Raw genomic sequence first — 20,121 nt, 5'->3', positions numbered from 1 at the left:
ATGGCATATCCCATCAGATCCCCAAAACTTGTTGGTCCATGACAGGTTTTTGGGATCTGATGATATGCCTTTATAGATGGGAAACCTAAGGTAGTCCCATAAACCGGCCTTCCCCATTTTTCATATATATGTGTGTGTGTGTGTGTGTGTGTGTGTGTGTATTTAGACTGGTCAGCATTTAGACTGGTCTGCTAACTATTCCACCAGCTCACTGCATCATCATCATCATCATCCTTATTAACATCATCATCATTTCAATGTCCGTTTTCCATGCTGGCATGGGTTGGACGGTTTGACAGGAGCTGGCGAGGCTGGAGAGATGAACCAGGCTTCATTTCTGTTTTGGTTTATTTTTGCAGCTGGGTGCCCTTAGAAAACACACCTTTAATAATAGTGATGATGATGATAATGATAATAACAACAACAACACCAACAACAATAAAGGCTGAAATTTGGGGGAGCTAAAGGAGGTAGCCAACACTGCTGGCCCCAGTACTTGACTGCTACTTTATTTAATCAGCTCCCAGAAGAATAAAAGACAAAATCAACAATCTGAATAGTATTTGAACTCGAAACATAAAGAACTGGAATGAGTGTAGCAAAGTATTTCTTCCAATAGCGTTTTGCCAATTTCTAATCAACGATAAAAACAAGAGTGCGTTTTGCAGCAAAAGCCAATACGAGGCCTTCTCTCGTGGTATCTACTGCAGTATAGTTTCTTCTAACAGAAAGAACACCAACATTTAAATGGGGTGATTATAAACTAAACAAATATCTGTGTACAACTATTTGTTTTGGTTTGGTTTACTAACATAACAGTTTGGTTCTTTAATTATTATTATTATTATTATCAACATTAACCCTTTTGTTACCATATTCTTGTTGAGATGGTCTGTGTTTCTTTGAATTAATTTTAAATATAACAAAGAATTTAGTAAAGTAACTTTGTCATCATTAAGCTAGTGTTAGGAACATAAATTGTGACTAAAGTTTTGGTGGAAGATTTTAATTCAGAACTTTTGAAAACAAGACATTTGTACCTAAGAGCCAGAGGTTGTTTCAGTCAGGTTGGTATCAAAAGGGTCAAAGTGGTAAGCTGGCAGAATCATTAGCATGCTGGACGAAATGCTTAGAGGTATTTTGCCCATCACTACATTCTAAGTTCAGATTCCATCGAAGTTGACTTTGTCTTTCATCCTTTCAGGGTCGATAAATTAAGTACCCCTCCCACCAAATTTCAGGCCTTGTGCCTTTAGTAGAAAGGATTTATTATTATTATTATTATTATTATTATTATTCTGTCTTTTTATCTCTCTCTCTCTCTCTCTCTATTTATCTATCTATCTATCTACCTATCTGTCTATCTATATACATATATATGTGTGTGTCTGTCTCTCTGTCAATCTGTTTGTCTATATATCCATCCATCTCTGTGTGTGTATGTGTATCTATGTATACATATCTCTATCTGTATATGTGTGCCCATGTCTGTATGTATGTATATGTATATATATTGTTTGTAAAAAGCATAAATCGGAAAGAAGAAGCATACTCTATTAAAAATGGGGAAGGGGCCGGTTTATGGGATCACCTTAATTTTCCCATCTATAAAGGGTTTAGCTTTATGGCATATCCCATCAGATCCCCAAAACTTGTTGGTCCATGACAGGTTTTTGGGATCTGATGATATGCCTTTATAGATGGGAAACCTAAGGTAGTCCCATAAACCGGCCTTCCCCATTTTTCATATATATGTGTGTGTGTGTGTGTGTGTGTGTATTTTAAATGTGTGTACATATGTATATATAACACATTTTATTTTGTTTTTTGATATACTGTCTGGGGGTCGTGGTGTTAGCATTGATTCTCTTTTAGCCTCATTTCTTAAGTAATAATAATAATAATAATAATAATAATAATAATAATAATAATAAATCCTTTCTACTAAAGGCACAAGGCCTGAAATTTGGTGGGAGGGGTACTTAATTTATCGACCCTGAAAGGATGAAAGACAAAGTCAACTTCGATGGAATCTGAACTTAGAATGTAGTGATGGGCAAAATACCTCTAAGCATTTCGTCCAGCATGCTAATGATTCTGCCAGCTTACCACTTTGACCCTTTTGATACCAACCTGACTGAAACAACCTCTGGCTCTTAGGTACAAATGTCTTGTTTTCAAAAGTTCTGAATTAAAATCTTCCACCAAAACTTTAGTCACAATTTATGTTCCTAACACTAGCTTAATGATGACAAAGTTACTTTACTAAATTCTTTGTTATATTTAAAATTAATTCAAAGAAACACAGACCATCTCAACAAGAATATGGTAACAAAAGGGTTAATGTTGATAATAATAATAATAATAATTAAAGAACCAAACTGTTATGTTAGTAAACCAAACCAAAACAAATAGTTGTACACAGATATTTGTTTAGTTTATAATCACCCCATTTAAATGTTGGTGTTCTTTCTGTTAGAAGAAACTATACTGCAGTAGATACCACGAGAGAAGGCCTCGTATTGGCTTTTGCTGCAAAACGCACTCTTGTTTTTATCGTTGATTAGAAATTGGCAAAACGCTATTGGAAGAAATACTTTGCTACACTCATTCCAGTTCTTTATGTTTCGAGTTCAAATACTATTCAGATTGTTGATTTTGTCTTTTATTCTTCTGGGAGCTGATTAAATAAAGTAGCAGTCAAGTACTGGGGCCAGCAGTGTTGGCTACCTCCTTTAGCTCCCCCAAATTTCAGCCTTTATTGTTGTTGGTGTTGTTGTTGTTATTATCATTATCATCATCATCACTATTATTAAAGGTGTGTTTTCTAAGGGCACCCAGCTGCAAAAATAAACCAAAACAGAAATGAAGCCTGGTTCATCTCTCCAGCCTCGCCAGCTCCTGTCAAACCGTCCAACCCATGCCAGCATGGAAAACGGACATTGAAATGATGATGATGTTAATAAGGATGATGATGATGATGATGCAGTGAGCTGGTGGAATAGTTAGCAGACCAGTCTAAATGCTGAGCAGCATTTCAACCATTTCTGCATTCTGAGTTCAAATTCCACCGAGGTTGGCTTTGCCTTTCATCCTTTCACTGTCAACAAATTAAGTACCAGTCGTGTACTGGGGTCGGTATAACCAACCAGCGTTACTTCTGACTCCTTACTTTCCGTGTTCAAATGCAGCTGAGGTAAGCTTTACTGTCCGGGGGGGGGGGGGGGGTCAGTAAAATAAAATACTAGTCAAGTACTGGAGTCAATATAATCAACTCGCCCCTCCCCTCAAATTACTGATTTTGTGCAAAAATTAGAAAGAATTCTTATTTGTGTTTTGCATTTATATTTTTCAATTGTTTCTTTAATTGATTCTGTGTTAAATCATTTTTCACTTTGTGTGATGATGTTTTGGAATTTTCTTTATTAAATATATTGTGAATTTCTATACTAAGCATTCGACATGTGTATGTGTGTGTGCGTGCACACATATATGTATGTATATTTGTGTACGTGTATATTACCGTCATTATCCTCGTCATTTAACATCTGTTTTCCATGCTGAGAAAGGTTGATGGGTTCAACTGGATTCAAAAACCCAGAGGACTGTTGGAGTTCAGTGTGTATAAGTAATAGTATATGCATGTGCGCATATATATATATATATATATATATGTGTGTATGTATATGTGTATAATTACATACACAAATGCACACACTACTTTAATGTCTTCTTTTCCATGTTTGCATGGATCAAATAAGATTCATTGAGACAGAATTTTTCTCTGTTGGTTGGATGCTCTTCCTGTCGCAAACCCTCACCTGCATCCAAGCAACATAATATTTTCCCCTTCTATGGACGTATTTTCACAGAGTATTACAAACAAGTGTTGTTGGAAGACCGAGTTTCTACTGTGGATTTGGTGGACGCAAACTGAAAGAAGCTCATCGTGTGTATATATATATATATATATATATATATATATATGTGTGTGTATGTGTGTATGTATGTTGGTGTGTTTACGTCCCCGTAATCTAGCGGTTCGGCAAAAGAGACCGATACAATAATTTCTAGGCTTACAAAGGATAAGTACTGGGGGATTTCTTCGGCTAAAGGGGGTGCTCCAGCATGGCTGCAGCCAAATGACTGAAACAAATAAAAGGATATATGTATATATATATATATATATATATATATATATATGCATACACACACACAAGTAAAAAAAAGAAATAACAAGCATAACATCTGAAAAAGTAATTTGAAATATTTAAATATGTTTAAATAAAGTTTGTCCTTTTATTTTATTATTTTTAAATGAAAAATGAAACCAAAATTAATCTCAAGGGGGTGGGGCAGCTTGGAGGAAGATGATTTACCACACACACACACACACACACACACACACACACACACACACACACACACACACACACGTACTTCCAACTTTCTGACACCTAAGACCATAAACATATCGATTGCCTCTTATCTTGTTGTTGTTGTTGTGGTATAGCTCCTCCCTTCGTCTCCACCACCTCAGGGTCAGTTCTGATGGAGCTGAACTATAGCAAACACTGTTAGGTGTGTAGGTAGTCACATCTGTAGGTAAAGTAGGTAGAAAGGTAGTGAGGTCACTGACAGCCAAATGGCTTGATGCAAATATCTTATCTTGTTGAAGTTTCCGCAAACATAAAAAAATACAAAATGATGGAATAAAGTAATATGTTAAAAAAAACTCTCTAAGAACAGAAATAAAAATAGGTTTTGGAGACTGACAAACTGATAAATCTTGAATTTGCATTCACTGAAGGCTTTTTTTTTTTTTTAAGTAATATTTTTTGTAATATTCATTTCTTTATTTTGATGTCTGTGAGAAAAGAAGGTAATTATACTAACATAGAGACAAACAGACAGATGTAAGTCTGTTGCTCCCACAAGCATTAAATGTTAACCCTTTTGATATTAACCAACCTGAGATTGCCCCCTAGTTCTTGGAGACAAATTCACTGTTTTAAAGTGATCTAAATTAAAGCCTTCCATCAATAATTTATGTTAATTTCATGTTAATTTATGTTCCAAACATCAGATTAAATTATGACATATTTATTTGACCAAACTCTTCATTATTTTCAAAATTAATTAAAAGAAAGGCTGTATATTTCAACTGAAATATGGCAATGAAACAGTTAGGTAGATCCTTTTCTGCTTTGTACAGGATGGCAAGCATTTGAACCAGAACCTCTGGTTCCCTGCCTTTTGATAACCAGCTTTTGATACTAGCCCACCTGAAATTGCTCCTTGGTTCTATGATACAAACTACCTGTTTTGAAGTGATCTTAATTAGAATCGACCATCAAAAGTTTCGTGTTAATTTATTTCCCAAATGGCTGAACCCTTTAACATTCCAATTACTCTGTCAAATGTAATGCTTATTTATTCACGTTTGTTTTGAATTAGTCGTGCATTATCTTAAAGCTTTGAAATTTCAGTGATGTAATGGTTTAGTTTTAGAATGACATTGTAGGGTAGGTGTGATGGGTTAGATCTGGCTGGTTTGAACATAAGAGAAGTAAAGTATTTGGGCCGGATGTGGCCAGTTTAAATGCTAAAGTGATAAAGCTATTTTACAGCATTCTTCGTTATTTGCAAAATTAATTGAAGCAGAGCTTGCATATTTCAACAGAAATATGGTAACAAATGATTAAAGATGAGCTGGGATGAAGAATACATCAATGCTGAACTATTGCAAAATCTTCAATTAACTTTACTAGTATCATAGATTTGGATTTATACCAGTAATTATTGGAGTATTTGACTGTAATTAACTGTCTCAGCAACATTCTGAAAATGCTGTTTTACAAAACTAGAAAAAGCACGGTTAATTGAGAAATTACAATTACCATCCATTTATAGAACTGTAGGGATGTGCGAGACACTCTTCAAGTTTAACATGTGATAAGTGTGTGCAGATGCATGCACACACTTATTTGTATCATATATATACACGCATGTACAGAGGTATGCATAAAATATGACTAGTTGATGTTATCTAAATTCCAATGAAAGAGGCTTGTTTCTGGGTTAGAATCCACTTTCTCCATTGGAGAGAAATTTGTAAACCAAAACCAAAACATACATACACACACACGCCTCAGTTCACTTCAAGGAGTGGCAATGTATATACACACACCATGCTCTTCATAACTTACCAGGAACAGGCTCTCTCTCTCTCTCTCTCTCTCTCAATCTATTTGTCATCCCCCCCCCCCCCGGCACATCTACACCCTGTGTTTTCAGTACCCAAAGTTGGATAACCAGCCCCTTATGTTCCTTTAAAGTCCTCCAACGGATTTCACTAATTCATGTTGACTTCAGCTTCACTGAGCTCTCATCATGATCCAGCTGACACGAAGATTCATGCGTAAAGTTTCTCAAAAAATATTTTTTAAAAAAGACAAGACTTCTTCTTCCACATTAACATAATGGTGGAACCGGCAACTGTGGTGGTGGTGGCAGCGACAGTGATTGTTGGTGTTGTTGTTTTTGTTGATTAACCCCAGTCCCGTCTTGATCAAAGCAGTCCTTTGATTAATAGCATTTGAACCAGTCCATCCTCTTTCGCTTTCTGTACAAGTGTATCTAAGCTTACAGTATCCGTTGTCTCACCCCTGTTAATCCTTTTGTATTTAAACCTGGCTATCTCTGTCCAAAATGTTCTGTTTTATGTTCAAACTGGCCAGGTCTGGTCTCTCACAATATCATTCTAAAATTAAACAATAATGTCATCAAAATCTCAAAGCTACATGATAATGCATGATTAATGCAAAACAAATGTTACATTTGATAGAGTCATCATCTGAATTCTAAAGGGTTAACCATTCCTTTTTGATGCCAGTCTGTCTGACACTGCTCCTGTTTCTTTGATGCAAAGTTCCTGTTTTAAGGTGATCTAAATTAAAACCTTCTGTCAAAATTTCAGGTTAATTTTACTAAATTCTTGATTATTTTCAAAATTAATTGAAACAAATGTAGAACACATTATTTACATTTGATGGATATTTGTCCTCATCTTGTTTGTTGTTAACACAACGTTTCGGCTGATATACCCTCCAGCCTTCATCAGGTGTCTTGGGGAAATTTCAAACCTGGGTTCTCATTCCTAAGGTGTTTTTTGATGTTTATTAGATTCTTCAGTGTGTTTCAACCGAAATATGGTAACGAAAGATTTAGGCTTGGCCTGTGGAGAAACAGCAACACTAATTTCCAATTTACATTTATCTGTTTAATTTTAATGAACCTGGCAATTTGTCTGCCTGAACTGTTGGTGGGGGTAGCTGACCCACCACCTATGAGAAACACTGGTTTAGTGTAACAGGGGGTAGGTGGTAGGGGTTTTACTACAGCCAGTGGGAGTAGGGGAGAGAAAAAAGGCAGGATGGTCATAACGTGGATTCATTTGATTGCAATGCCTGTTCTGTCAAGGTTTACCAAACTCTCAGGGCTAAACAAGAAACAGTGTGAAAGAAAAAGCAATATATTTATTGTTTTTTGCCCTCCCCACCCCGCCGCCTGTCTCTCTTTCTCCCCCCCCCCAACATGTTGCTGACATTTCACACACACATACACCCACACGTCATTCTCTCCTCCTCCTTTCTTGAAGAAATCTGTGATAATGGGAGGGGGATGTGTGATGAGCAAAGTGCCCAAGACAAGGAAATTAGTTTCCTGACACAATCTTAGTTCATGACCCCTACTTTTCATCACAACACGTCCCCCACCCTACTCCCCACCTATTCACACACACCCTCCTTAACCTCTGCACTCACACCCTCACCCCACTACACCTAACCTTCCCTCCACCCCACCCCTTCCTACCGAGCCCTTAAACATATTTTCTCTTCTTTTGCTTTTAAATGCCATTGGTGAAACCTGCCATGAGCATCCATCATAAAATGATGTTTTCATGACCACAAGGTCCTGGTTTCAATCCCACTGCAAGGCACCTTGGACATATAATTGTATACTTACTATAGCTTCAGGTTGATCGACACCTGTGTGCAAGTACATGTGTACACACACACACACACACATATATATAGATCTTTTATTTCTTTGTGAAAGAGTCTAAATGATCCAAGAATCTTGTGGTTGCAACTGATAATTAACTCACTTCGTTTAGAAACTATCTGTCAGACAATAAAATCTGAATTCCTTGCTCTCTCTCTCTCTCTCTCTCTCTCTCTATATATATATATATATATATATATATATATATATATATATGTGCGTGTGTGTATGTGTATATATATATATATATATATATATATATACTTTTATTCTTTTATTTGTTTCCGTCATTTGACAGCGGCCATGCTGGAGCACTGCCTTTAGTTGAGCAAATCGACCCCAGGACTTATTCTTTGTAAACCTAGTACATATTCTATCAGTCTCTCTTTTGCCGAACTACTAAGTTATGGGGGCGTAAACACATCAGCATCAGGTTATCAAGTGATGTTGGGGGTACAAACGCAGACATACAAACATATGCACACACACATACATATATTCATATTCAGCTTCTTTCAGTTTCTGTCTACTGAATCTATTCACAAAGCTTTGGTCAGCCTAGGGTTATTGTGGAAGCTACCATGCTGAGAAACATATCCATGGCCCCTGCACTTGTGTGTGTGTGTGAGAGAGAGAGAGAGATAATCCTTCAAAGAATGAAATGTCTTGTATGATGGAAAGTACAGTTTCATGTGGGTTGTTATAAAAAAGAAATGGTTCTTTGGGGGATTCCGTGATTTCATGAACAGATAATACAAGGTAAAGGTATAATGGTTGAAATACATACATACATACATACATACAGGTATGTGTGTGTGTGTGTGTGTATATATATATATATATATATATATATATATATATATGCATGTGTTTCTGCTGTGTCTCTGGGCATGTCATAAGTTATTGGTTTAACAAATATAAACAAAAACTACAGCTCCAGCATGGGCTTAGGCAAATGAATGAAATAATCAGAAATATATCACTAGCTTTGTTTGATTTGTCTTTTCTCTCCCTATCCCAATCCCTTACCCCCTCTGCTGCCACCACCACCTTTCCTTCCCTTGTGTATTTGGTTCCTAAGATCCTTTGGAAACAGAAATTATGGAGATATTTTTAGCTGGCATTTTTTTTTTGTTTATTTATATAATCCCCCTTTCATCATCATCATCATCATCATCATCATCATTATTATTCACATCTTGGATCAGCTGTAGAGATTCACCCCTTATTCTAAATTTATCTCCTTCTGTAACATTCCCCCTTGAAGCTGTGAGTTTATGTTATTTTTGAGTTTCTGGCGTGTGTGTGTGTGTCTACTTATATGTGTGGGTATGTATATGAATGTGTATTTGTATATCTACATGTGTGTGTGTGTATAAATATATATATCTGTGTGTATTTACATGCATGTGTATATATATATATATATATATATATATATATATATGTATATATATATATATATATCTGTGTGTATGTACATGTGTGTACATACACACACGCATGCACATACACACACACATTTTGGAAATAGATGCTTCCCGATTTAGTAGAGTCTGGCTTTCGGGCTTTTTCTGTCTGGAAGCTTAATTTCAGAAATGACGTTTAGTGGAGTGAAGAATTAGTTATCACATTATCAAATTTTTATCTGGTTTTTCGTATTCGTGCTTTCATCACTCGAGGCAACGATGGATGGTTAGACTCATCGTCGGTGGAATTTAAACTTAGGATCAGCAAGGTAGAGCAGGGTTAAGGATAGATATAGGGTAACACATAATGGAACCATCCTAATGCTCTTGCAGCTTTCTCGCAGAATGATGACAAGATAAGGTTGTTGTTGTTACCTCTGCCTTAGCAAAGGTGGAGGTATTGCTTGCAGTTGTGTTGTTTGTTTGTTTGTTTGTCCGTGGACAAAGATATCTCAAGAACCACTGTATAGATTGGGATGGAACTTTCAGGGATATTTAGCCTTGGGACTGGCACAAACTGATTAGATTTTGGAATTGATCTGGTACCAGACAAGGATTCTGGATTATTTTTCTTGTTTTTTAACTTAATTTTTGAGAGCGGTTGAGTTCGTTTTTAGTATTCTTGTTTGTGAGGAAAGTAGAGTTTATTTCAGATATTCTCATTTTAAAAATCACTTCCGGCTAACCATTGAGAGGACGTTGGTGTCGCCTTGGCAGAGGTTTGCGTTCTCTGATTGGTCTTGTTGTTGTTGTTGTTGTTATTATTATGACTATTATTATTATTTTCTTGACTTGGGATTGCTTCTATTTCTGGTGGAATTTATGCAGTTAGCTAGTTACTCCCTGTAACCTTAGATATCAACATGATTTCAATCAGCCATCAAATGCTCAAAACCATCCTGATGGTTTTCCCTTTTTCTCAGAGGCAAACCTTCTGCAGAAGCTCTACAGGTCACTCCTTCCATTCTCTCTTTTATCCATTTCTTTATTTCATCACTTAGAGTCCCTAATGCTCCAATTATCGCAGATACAACCTTTACAGATTTCATGTTTCAGGTCCTTGCAATCCCAAATTTTATGGGGGTTTTTTTTTTTTCAAATTTTCATTTGCTTTCTTCACAATCCTAATATCAAACAGACATGATGGATCGATCAGTTTACAATTTCGATTTTCCCTGTCTATTGCTGTGTTGTCTGGATCATCATCACACACATATATATATATATATATATGTGATGGGCTTCTTTCAGTTTCCATCTACCAAGTCCACTCACGTAGCACTCACATGGATTTGATTGGCCTGGAGCTGCCCAAGGTTCCACACAGTGGAACTGAATCCAAATTCCTTGTGGTTAGGATGCAAACTTCTCAACCGCACAGCCATGCCTGCACCTAAACCAAAGCTTAAATTCTCTCCTTTGATTCTGTATAATTCAAAGGGGGTAGGGGTCTCCCCTTTCACTCCCCTTGTCCCCCCACACACGCACAGAGGTTTAGGCTTTCACTAGCCTTATTATTTATGACTTAAGAAATTGCTGTCTGTACCCCCCTCTCCCTCTCTCTCTCTCTCTCTCCATAATGTTTGTTTTACATCTCTATCAGTTAATGCAGTTTTTATGTAGCCCCCCCCCATCATCATCATCATCATTTTTATTATTACTATTATTATTTCTGTTCTTACTATTATCATTACTACTATTTATACTTTTATTATTATTATTATTATTTATTATTATTATTATTATTATTAGGTTTTGTGCCTGTTGTAGAATTATTTTATATGTGTTATTATTGCTAATATTATTATTATCACAACCGCTGTTATTATATCATAAAATATCATAAGTACTATTACTATTATCATTATCATTATTATTATTATTTGTTTCTGATATCAATGATTTGTTGGAACGGTGCCAACCCAGCATTAAGCAGCAGCAGATATATCTCTGCCTTGAAAACAAAAATATATATATATACATGTGTGTGTGTGTATGTATATATATATATATATATATATATATATATATATATATAGAAAAATAAAATTAAAAAGAAAAAAAAACTCAGGTAAGAGGGTGGGCTAGGTGAGATTCGAGATGATGAAATATCCGATGCGAGAAAGAAAAGCTGTCGAGGAGGAAGTTTGTGCTGCAGTATTTCCTGAGGTTTACCTCAGTGCACACCTAGCTGATATTTTAACAGCAACACCTCACAGACCCAGCCACCCCCACACCAAACCAGCCCAGGTGAACTCAGCTTAGTTTCACCACTTAGTCTTTCTCTCTTTTTTTTTTTTTTTTTTTTTGTTTTTTCTCTTGATCACACTCTCTTGTGTTCTTGAATTTCTTGGGGGCCTTTTCTGGGTGTGTGTTTGTGTTTATGTGTATGTGTGTGTGTGTGTGTGTGTGTGTGTGTGTGTGTGTTGTGTTCTTTTATCTTTGCTGTCAGAACGTGTTTGTTACTTTGCGTTGTTCACTGCCCCCGAAGAGTTTTATACATCATCATCATCATCGTTGTTTTCATCAACATCTCATGAACATATAAACACACACACACACACACATGCATCTGTATGTATATACACACATCTTAGCTCATTTGTGTATGTGTGTGTGTGTGTGTGTGTATGTATATATATATATATATATATATATATATATATGAAGAAGGAATATGGAAATTTCCATATCAAAAATACACAAATATAAGAAGCATAAGATTCACTATAGTCATACATTCTGTGTGTGTGTGTGTGTGTGTGTGTGTGTGTGTAGTATATATGCACGTATGATTGTGTTCAGATTGTGTATTTTTTTTTATATATATTTTTACATGTTTATGTATGTATGTTGTATTATCTCTGTTGAAATTGGTTCAATCAAAATGGACTGCTCTCATATTTAGTACACAATACACGATACTTGTGTAATTCTGTATTATTTTATAGGATAATTGACCTGAGATCAAACCAGTAGTTGTGCCAGTTCTAGACACCTATATATATATATATATATATATATATATATATATATACGTACACACACACATAGAGTATTGATTTTTTGTACATTGGCACAGTACCACAGATTTATAGAGAAAAGTGGAAAATTAAGATTGGTGTATCTTAATCATCTCAAGAGCTTTCTTTGGAGTTGTTGTTCTTGTTCTACATTAAAAAACAACAACAACACAAACAACAAGCAATGAACTAATGAACTTTTAGTCTTAAAATAGTCTCAAACTGAGAGTTAAATTATAGTTGACGGTTTTGACATTTTCTTCACATAAAAGAAAACAAAAAGAAAACAAAAATGTTTTTGTATTTGGTTTGCAAGATTCTTGAAGTAAACTCATGTTGAAACATATTTTGTTGTATCTTGGGAGGGTCATTATGCCAACAATAACACATACACACACTGGTTCTATTTCACTTCTTTATTATTTGTCAGTTGGTTAACTGTTTAACCAATTAACTAATCAGTTGTTTAATTGTTCGGTCAGTCAATCGGGTTTGTCAAAGTCCTGTTGTTGCCATTTACTGACCTCATCAGTGATATTTTCTTCCATTGTTTGGACGATATAGCAGTCAATTGATGCAGCAGCAACCAAATGCAACCAGTCTGGACATTACAGCTGCCATTGCATGCAACAACAAGTGCGTTGTTGTTGTTGTTGTTGTTGTTGCTGCTTTTATTTCAGACAATCACGAGACACAGTAATGACACTATATGTGTTTAATTGCTAACTATGGCATAAACTAATTTAAACCATGAGAGAAGAGATAGGTAATCTAAACTGAACTCTGCAAAATCTGATGATTAGACATATTTAATTAATTAATTAGTCGTGTTGGTAATTTCTGTAAACACTCTCAGAAACTGTGCCAGCTTCCTCCCACCACACCTGCCCCCCTTTTTTTTTCCTCTTCTTTGTTATTCTTCTTCCCTTGTTTCTTTGGATGTTGAAATTTCACCTCATTTTGAAGTTAATCAATAATTAATGAAAAGAATTAGACTGTTTTCCAATCACATGGTCCTGGGTTCAGTCCCACTGCGTGCCACCTTGGGCAAGTGTCTTCTACTATAGCTTTGGGTCAAACAAAGTTTTATGAATGGATTTGGCAGACAGAAACTGAGAGAAGCCCATCGTATATATACATATATATATATATATATATATATATATTGATACATGTGTGTGTGTTGTGTCCTTGTGTCTGTCACTTACCACTGCTTGACAACTGATTGTAGTGTTTTTACTTCCCAGCAATCTAGCAGTTTGGCAAAAGTAACCAATAGAATAATTACACACACACACACTCCGGTCTTTTCATAATGTAACCTCGTGGGCATCGGTACCATTTTCCTCTTTCTCCGTTCTTCCATTCTCCGAACTTTCCATCTTTCCGACGAAGGGCTACGCCCGAAACGTCATACACTCTCTCTTTCCTTTCCTGAGCGTCCAATAATACTATCCATATCACGTCCTCACTTTGTTGTTTTTTTGTTTTTTTGAACTATATATATATATATATATATATATATATATATATATATATATATATATATATATATATATATATATATATATGGCTGGTTTCTGTTTAGTTTCCAAATTTTACCAAATTCCATTCATGAGGTAACAATCAACTCTCATTTAAGGGAACAGAAAAGTCACTTGACCAAAACATTGAGAACTCTGGGGTATTGAACCCAGAAGCATATGGCCGTGAAGCTAGCTTCTTAACTACTCGACTGTGCGTCCATTACTTTTTATTCACAAACATACTTATATTACCAGAATGTCTGTCTTTGACAGGGGTTTTCTTCACTGTTTCAATGACTGCTAATTTCACCATACGACATTAGTAGCTTGTAACATACCCCAACACATGTACAAAACTAATGTTAACTGTCTGAAAATTCAATGCTTTTTTTACATTTAAGTACTTCAAGGTAGTTTGTTTTTTTTTTGTTTGAAATAAGATTTTGTCATGTTAACCTTCTATGAAATGAGTCAAAAACAAAAAGAAAACAAGTAATATCTGGGTCTCTTTGCCTATATATTCCATCTGTCTGTGTCTGTGTGTCAGTGTTGTTCTTGTTGTTGATGTCATGTCTATCCATCTGTGCTGTACTTTCTCTTCGTCTGGCTGTCTGTCCGTCTTGATCTCTCTCTCTTTTTCTCTCTCTCAGTCTTCATTTCATTCTTTGTTGCTTACCTTCTTTTTCACCTTCATCTCTCTCTCTCTCTCTCTCTATATATATATATATATATATATATATATATGTATGTGTCTATATATGCATATATATATATGCATGTATATATGTATGTATATATATGTATAATTTTCTTTGTGGCTTGCCCTCTTTCTCCCCCCCCCCATGCATCACCCTCTCTCTCTCTCACTCCATTGCTCACTTCTTTCCTTCTTTCTCTCTCTCTCTCTCTCTCTCTCTCTTTCTCTCTCTCTCTCTCTCTCTCACACATATTTTACAGTGTATCATCAGTACTTCAGTGAAATCCTTAGAATGTCTTGGTTTCAAATAACAGGAAGACCCATCTGTTACATATCAGATGTAAGCAAAGCAACCATGTATACACACACACACACACACAAGCATGCACATGCACGCTCAAAGCAACTGTGAAAGTAGGAGTGCAGAGAGGGAGTGGGAGGGGGAAGGGGCTTATTTGTATCTTTTACGATGCAAAAAAATATTTGTTTTTACAATTTAAAGAAAAGAAATCTTTGTTAACATATGGACTTTTGGTTGGCCCCAGGAGGGGCAAGAAAAATGTTAGTCTACCAGAAACACTTTAGTTTCCTATGTGTCGATTTTTGGTGGTGGTGGGGGGGGGGGTTCATTCATCCTTTAGGTTTCTAATCTGGCCATGCCCATCCAGTTTTTTTTCTTTTGTAGTATTCAATATATTCATTATTTTTTAAAGATGGCTGAGGGAAATTTGAAGGAGGCATGTTTGCTATTTATTTCTATTAGGTCAAGCAAGTGCTTTGAGACCTCATGAGTACAACATATCTCGACTATCACATTGCACTTGGTATGATTCACCAGTGCATGTCAGAGTCTGCAATATGATCCTCAGCTGCAGTATCAAGGTATATCTGGAACTCTAAAAAATCTATTGCTTTGTACCTAGTTGGTCAGTTAACCAGCTGAATACTTGTGCGCCATAGGTCTGCTTGATCATTGGAGCTAATCTCTTGAGGCTACATAACAACATTAACAACACAGCCATCCAACCTGCTAGAAATAGCTACTAAATCTCCCTCAAATTATATCTTATTTTAAAGAAATGAAAGAGATTTTGGATTATGTAATCCTTCATACAGTCAGAGAAGCCATACGATCTTTGGCCATACACAGGCATAGTATATCTGGAGCTCTAAAAACCTGTAACCTTGTCATACATGGTTGGTCAGTTGGCTAAATACCTTCTTGCTATTGGTCTGTTCAAAAACAACCAGCTTGGACTTCATTTCCTTCTATAATTTTCTTTTCTTTTTGTCACTCTTTGGCAAGTGGAGGGTGTTTAAAGAGACTTTTGTTGTTGTTGTTGTTGTTGTTATTGTAAAGGTGGTGAGCTGGCTGAATTGTTAGTGCATCAGACGAAATGCTTAGAGATAATTTTTCCAGTTTTGTGTTCAAATTCCTCTGAAGTCGACTTTGTTTTTCATCTTTCCACGTTAATAAAATAACGTACCAGTAAAATTCTGTGGATCATTGTGCTCAACTTACCGACCCCCCCCCCCTTAAACTAATGGCCTTGTACCAAAATTCAAAACAATTAATGTTATTATTAATATTATTAATATTTCATTTTTAAATTGGTGGAAATATATTTATATCTCACTGAAGTTTGTTGTATGTTTTTAAAATAGCAAACTTTTCATCTTCGTTCTTACATTTTACATCCAGATCAGCAGTTTATAATTGCAAACAGCTTGCAATTTTTGTTTTTTCTCTTTTTTTATCTCTCTTCTTTATTGGTGAACACCAGAACAAAAAAGAACAAAAGTAATAAACTAAAAAAAAGCAAACAAAAACTACTCCCCACCACCACCACCCCAAATCTCAAAATAACTTGGTACACTTATCAAGCTTCTTTCTATTTCCTTGCCTCTGTCCTTCTCATTCTTCCTTTAAAATCTACCCAAACCCCTTCTCTGTATACTTATTGAGTTTGTCTCCTATTTATTATTATCATTATTATTATTATTATTATTATTATTATTATTATTATTATCATCATCATCATCATTATTAATCTACTTCCTTCATGACCTCATGACATCACTCTGTTTTAACATGTCTTCATCATATTCCTCTACCACTACTCCTCCTCCACCTCCACCTTCTTGCTTCAGTCATCCTCACTCAGTCTCTCTCTCCTTCCAGATTTTACACTTTACTTCATCAACACCACCTTCCCCTCTGCAGGGTTTTGCACTTATTTACTTTCCTCTTCCTCCTCCCCCTCTCTTTTTCTCATCTCAACCCACACCACTTCACTTAGAATTTTTTTTATTGTTATCTTCAACTCCAGAAAATATATGTGTGTGTGTGTGTGTAAATAAGTAAATGTTATCACGCATACATGTTTGTGTGTGTATCTTAGAGTGTGCTTTTTTCCAGATTTAAGTATTTCAACAAATAATAGTAATTAATATATATATATATATATATATATATATATATATATATATATTGAGAGAGAGATTACATGTGTGTATGTATGAATGAATGCATGGGCATATGCACACATCCAAGGACCTGAGACTTCTATTTTCAGTTTCAATTCTCTCAACTTAATCTTAGATTCTTTCCAATAAAATAACTTCAACTGACTCTCAAAGATGGTAAATTCTTATCTCTGCTAGAAGACTGCTTATTAATTTCACTCTTGCAAAGAGAGAGAGAGAGAGAAATGGAAGTGGGGAGAGACAGAGAAGAAGGGGAAAAGAGAGAAAGAGTCCAATATATTTTTAACAGTTCTAAATGTTTTTTTCCTTATATTTTTGTTTGTTTGTTGATTTTTTTCTTTCCCTCTTTTTTTTGGTTGGGGTAGGGATGAGGCAACTTTTTTTTTTCTTATTTTCCCTCTAGCTTAAATGAAATGCATATACCCCTTCCTCCCCTTTATGGACATACATATGTACATATAATCCTTTAAGGGATGTTTGCATCCTAGTTCTTCGGTTGATACCAGTGTTCAGTGAAAAACTAAACACGTTAGTTTTGCATTGATGGATTTGGGTATTTAAAATATTTATGAATGAGGACAAGAAGAAAATGGAGAAACTGACAGATAGACATTAGGTTATTCAAAGATATTTAAATCAATATATGAAATTCTTATCCCTACAGCTGTTTCCATATCCAATTAATTCAATTAAAGAAATTAAATTAAGTTGAAACTGGTTAATTGGGTATTTCGTCAGGGAAGAATTTCCCAGAAAGGAGTTACATTCTAATGTGTTGGTCGAGCCCTTGACAGACTCAGATGCCAAGGGCTTGAGTCTGAGTCTGTCAAGGGCTCAGCCAACACATTGGAACGTAACTCCTTTCTGGGAAATTCTTCCCTGATGAAATACTCAATGCATGTGTGTATTGTATATGTATGTATGTATGTATGTATGTATACACATATATATACACACACAAACACTTTACAAATTAGAGATTAGGAACTCAATACATGTGATTATTCATTTGAAGTCAGTTCTTTTGTGTGTAAACAGACAGACAGACAGACAGACAGACAGATATAGATGGATGTAACTTTTATATCTGTTTAAGGTTTTCTCCTGTAATGAGTGGGTGTCCTGAAGTGGAGGGCGAAGGGGGTGCTGGGGGGGGGGGGGGTAAGCCTCTCTGCCTCCACCCACCTACTCACTCCCCCCTTTCACTCTGCCTATTAGCAGCTGACCTTCTGTTAATTGTCATTTTCACTATAAAGGTCACACTGCATCTTAATATGACTCATTATTTCACTTCTAGTATTGTTATTGATGTTGTTGTTGGAGGTGGTGGTGGGGTGGGGTGGGGTGGTGGTGAGGGCAATTCATTCAGGGCCCTACTCTCTGCCATCTGATACTGTGTTTATAAAGAAGCATAACTAAAACCAGTAATTTATAAAATGTTAATAACTATCAAAAGATGTATTTGTGTGTGTGTGTGTGTGTTCACACACATACATACATACACACATCCATATATACAAAAATTTGCCTATATATTATATGAACATATATATGTGTGTGTGTGTGTATATGTGTGTATATATATATATATATATATATATATATATATATATATATATACACATGATGATAATGATATATATACATATATATATAATGATAATGATGTATTTATAAGGCGGTGAGCTGGCAGAAACGTTAGCATGCCAGGCGAAATGCTTAGTGGTATTTCATCTGTTTTTACATTCTGAGTTCAAATTCCACAGAGGTCCACTTTGCATTTCATCCTTTCCGGGGGTGGGGGGGTCCATAAATTCAGTACTGTGAGCAATCTAATTGACTGGCCCCCTTGGTGGTGGTGGTGGTGGTGGTGGTGGTATGAAGTGTGGTTATGTTGTGATGTCCAGCAGTTTGGTCAGCTGCAGAAATTTAGCCAGATGGGTTTTTAATCACAGTCCCTGTTGTTTCAGTGGACTGACCTGACCACCTGACCTTTTTTGGGGAGTTGAAGAGTGGATGGTAACTGGCAGCAGTAGAGTTTGGGAGGAGTGGGGTGGAGATGGGTTAAGCAGATGGTCATGGTGGTAGGATCGTGTGTGGGGGGAAGGGGGGTCATTATCATAAAATGGTTGGTTGATTTAACCCTGCTCACACACATTCACAGCCCACACATATAGCATACACACAGAAAAACTTTCTCTCTCTCTCACACACACACACACACACATAAGCACAGGCTAGTACACATACTTACAGGCACACACTCAAATGCAAACACACACACATATATATTTACAACCCACACATACATCAGATACACACACACACACATTGACAGCTTTCAATTCCAGAGTTGTTACTTTTTTCTTTTTGCTTTGTTGTTTTCCCCTAAATAAAAGGGAGCTTCTGTCTGTTTCCATCCCCTCTGCAGCCCCCTTTTTTTCGAAAGAGATCTGTAGAGTGCAGTAGAGACTTCAGTTATTTACTACTTTATTCTGTGTTCAAATTCTGTTTTAAGGGAACCTCTTTGTGTGGTCTGCTAGAAATAGCAGTCAAATCTCCTTTATCTCACATACTTACAAATAAAAAAAAAAAAGCAAGTACACATTGGGTAGTGTAGTCCTAGATATATATGTCTGGGAATAAGTCATGATGGTCTTATTTTGGAATGTCTTTGATTATAGAGAGATCTAACCTAACTTTTCCCATTTTGGGAACCCTTGAAATATATCTTATGCCTTAGGGAATCCTCTACATAGATATTATGGCTGTGTGGTTAAGAAGCTTGCTTCCCAACTACATGGGCACCTTGGTCAAGTATCTTCTATTGTAGCCCTAGTTGCCCATAGTCT

At 35.9% G+C, this 20,121-nt stretch overlaps 1 protein-coding gene across 33 annotated transcripts in view; it reads left to right on the top strand.

Moving 5' to 3' along the window:
- LOC106875065 (neuron navigator 2) overlaps positions 1–20,121 on the top strand; it is a 1,326,672-nt gene that overhangs the window by 1,212,601 nt on the left and 93,950 nt on the right. The window lies entirely within an intron of this gene.

The sequence above is a fragment of the Octopus bimaculoides genome, chromosome 21, assembly GCF_046866305.1.
Source record: "Octopus bimaculoides isolate indiv1 chromosome 21, ASM4686630v1, whole genome shotgun sequence".
In the NCBI taxonomy this organism is placed as follows: domain Eukaryota; kingdom Metazoa; phylum Mollusca; class Cephalopoda; order Octopoda; family Octopodidae; genus Octopus; species Octopus bimaculoides.
This window is presented reverse-complemented; position numbering and strand designations above follow the sequence as displayed.